The sequence below is a fragment of the Protobothrops mucrosquamatus genome, unplaced genomic scaffold (genome assembly GCF_001527695.2).
Source record: "Protobothrops mucrosquamatus isolate PMUCROS unplaced genomic scaffold, P.Mucros_1.0 scaffold238, whole genome shotgun sequence".
NCBI lineage: Eukaryota > Metazoa > Chordata > Lepidosauria > Squamata > Viperidae > Protobothrops > Protobothrops mucrosquamatus.
Window position 1 is genome coordinate 72,350 of NW_015386588.1, and position 3,415 is coordinate 75,764.

The window sequence follows — 3,415 nt, forward strand, 5'->3', positions numbered from 1 at the left end:
AAAAGTGTTTGAAGTATAATTATTTTTTATTCATAACTGAAAACAAAATATATTAAAATAGGAGCAATTTTGAATAATGAATCCAAATATCCTCTTTTAATAAGTTAATGAGCAAGATCCAATGAATGATCATTAAAATTGTTGTTGTTGTTGTTAGTTGCGAAGTCATGTCCGACCCATCGCGACCCCATGGACAACATTCCTCCAGGCCTTCTTGTCCTCTACCATTTTATGGGGTCCATTTAAGCTCACACCTACTGCTTCAGAGACTCCATCCAGCCTCCTCATTCTCTGTCATCCCCTTCTTCTATTGCCCTCAATCTTTCCCAGCATTAGGCTCTTCTCTAGTGAGTCCTTCCTTCTCATTAGGTGGCCAAAGTACTTGAGTTTCAGCTTCAGGATCTGGCCTTCTAAAGAGCAGTCAGGATTGATCTCCTCTAGGACTGACCGGTTTGATCACCTTGCAGTCCAGGGGACTCACAGGAGTCTTCTCCAGCACCATAGTTCAAAGGCCTCAATTCTTTGGCGTTCAGCCTTTCTTATGGTCCAACTATCACAGCCATACATTGCAACTGGGAAAACCATGGCCTTGACTATACGTACTTTTGTTGGCAGGGTGATGTCTCTGCTTTTTAGTATGCTATCTAGATTTGCCATAGCTTTCCTCCCCAGGAGCAACTGTCTTTTAATTTCTTGGCTGCAGTCCCCATCTGTGGTCATCTTGGAGCCCAGGAAGATAAAATCTGTCACTAGCTCCATTTCTTCCCCATCTATTTGCCAGGAATTGAGAGGGCTGGATGCCATCATCTTGGTTTTCTTAATGTTGAGTTTCAAGCCAACTTTTGCACTCTCCTTCTTCATCCGCATCAAGAGGCTCTTTAGTTCCTCTTCACTTTCTGCCATATCTTAGGATATTTGTCTCAGCAATCTTAATTCCAACTTTTGATTCATCTAGCCCTGCCTTTCTCATTATGTGCTCTGCATATAAGTTAAATAGGCAGGGCGACAAAATACAGCCTTGCAGGACTCCTTTCCCAATTTTGAACCAATCAGTGGTTCCGTGTCCAGTTCTCACTGTTGCTTCTTGACCCGCATATAGGTTTCTCAAGAGAGTTCAAAATAAGATGGTCTGGTACTCCTATCTCTTTAAGAACTTGCCACAGTTTGTTGTGATCCACACAATCAAAGGCTTTAGCATAGTCAATGAAGCAGAAGTAGATGTTTTTCTGGAACTCCCTAGCTTTCTCCATTATCCAGCATATGTTGGCAATTTGATCTCTAGTTCCTCTGCCTCTTCGAAATCCTGCCTGTACTTCTGGAAGTTCTCGATCCACATACTGCTGGAGTCTAGCTTGTAGGATTTTAAGCATAACTTTACTCGCATGTGAAATGAGTACAATGGTGCGATAGTTTGAACATTCTTTGACATTGCCTTTCTTTGGAATTGGAATCTAAACTGACCTTTTCCAATCCTGTGGCCACTATTGAGTTTTCCAAATTTGCTGGCAAATTGAGTGTAGCACTTTTATTGCATCATCTTTTAAGATTTTGAATAGCTCAGCTGGAATACTGTCACCTCCACTAGCTTTGTTGTTACTCAGCTTTCCTAAGGCCCATTTCACTTCACATTCTACGATGTTTGGCTCGAGGTCAGTGATCACTCCATCGTGGTTATCAGGGATGCTAAGCTCATTCTTGTATAGTTCTTCTGTGTAATTTTGCCATCTCTTCTTTATCTCTTCTGCCTCTGTTAGGTCCCTGCCATTTTGGTCCTTTATCATGCCCATCTTTGCATGAAATGTTCCCTTCATATCTCCAATTTTCTGGTCCTCCCTATTCTATTGTTTTCTCCTATTTCTTTGCACTGTTCATTTAAGAGAGCATTCTTATCTCTTCTAGCTATTCTCTGGAATTCTGCATTCAATTGGGTGTATCTTTATCTTTCTAACTTGCCTTTCGCTTGTCTTCTTTCCTCAGCTATTTGCAAAGCTTCCTCAGACAGCCATTTTGCTTTCTTGCATTTCTTTTTCTTTGGGATCGTTTTAGTTGCTATCTCTTGTACAATGTTGCAAACCTCCGTCCAATAGTTCTTCAGGCACTCTGTCTATCAGATCTAATTTCTTAAATCTATTTGTCACCTCTACTGTATATTCATCAAGGATATGATTTAGTTCATGCCTGAGTGGCCTAGTGTTTTTCCTCTACTTTCTTCAATTTAAGCCTAAATTTTGCAACGAGAAGCTCATGATCTGAGCCACAGTCAGCTCCTGGTCTTGTTTTTACTGACTGTATAGAGCTTCTCCATCTTTGGCTGCAGAGCACATAGTCAATCTGATTTCTGTGTTGACTGTCTAGTGATGTCCATATCAGCCTGTGCCCTGCTTCATTTTGTGCTCCAAGGCCAAACTTGCCTGTTATTCTGTTTATCTTTTGGCTTCCTACTTTAGCATTCCAATCCCCCATGATGATAAGGACATAATTTTTTGGTGTTGATTCTATAAGGTGCTGTAGGGCTTCATAGAACTGGTCAATTTCATCCTCTTCAGCACCAGTGGTTGGGGCATAGACTTGGACTACTGTGATATTGAATGGTTTGCCTTGGATTCGCACTGAGATCATTCTGTCATTTTGGGAATTGTATCCTAGTATAGCTTTTCCTACTCTTTTATTGACTATGAAGGCTACTGAGGGATTCTTGCCCGCAGTAGTATATCTGATGGTCCTCTGAATTAAATTCACCCATTCCTGTCCATTTTAGTTCACTGATTCCTAAGATGTCGATGTTCAGTCTTGTCATCTCTTGTTTGACCACGTCCAGCTTGCATTGATTCATGGATCTTACATTCCAGGTTCCTATGGAGAAAAGATCTTTACAGCATTGGACTTTCCTTTCACCACCAGATGCATCCACAGCTGAGCATCCTTTCGGCTTTGGCCCAGTTGCTTCATTCTTCTGGCGCTACTAGTACTAGCCCTCTGCTCTTCCCCAGTAGCATATTGGACACCTTCCGACCTGAGGGGCTCATCTTCCAGCGTCATATCTTTTTGCCTTTTGGTACTGTCCATGGGGTTTTCATGGCAAAGATACTGGAGTGGGTAGCCATTTCCTTCCCCAGTGGATCACATTTTGTCAGAACTCTCTGCTATGACCTGTCCGTCTTGGGTGGCCCTGCATGACATAGCTCGTAGCTAAATTGAGTTAATATTATATGACCTTAAAATGAGATTCATTGTTTTTGAATATATTGAATATCCAATAAGAAAAATTGGGTTGGAAGTATAATATGCTGAAAGGTGTCTGACATTTTGGTCTGCGTCTCTTCAGCGGAATCTGTGGGAACAGAGTCAAACAAGTCACGTTTGCATCCATGACCACACAATTGTAACCTTATCTGTGATACATGTCAAAAAGGGG

At 41.5% G+C, this 3,415-nt stretch overlaps 1 pseudogene; it reads right to left on the reverse strand.

The window, feature by feature from the left end:
• Positions 1–1,166: 1,166 nt before the first annotated feature.
• Positions 1,167–1,820, reverse strand: LOC107286045 (annotated as a pseudogene).
• Between the last annotated feature and the right edge of the window lie 1,595 nt (positions 1,821–3,415).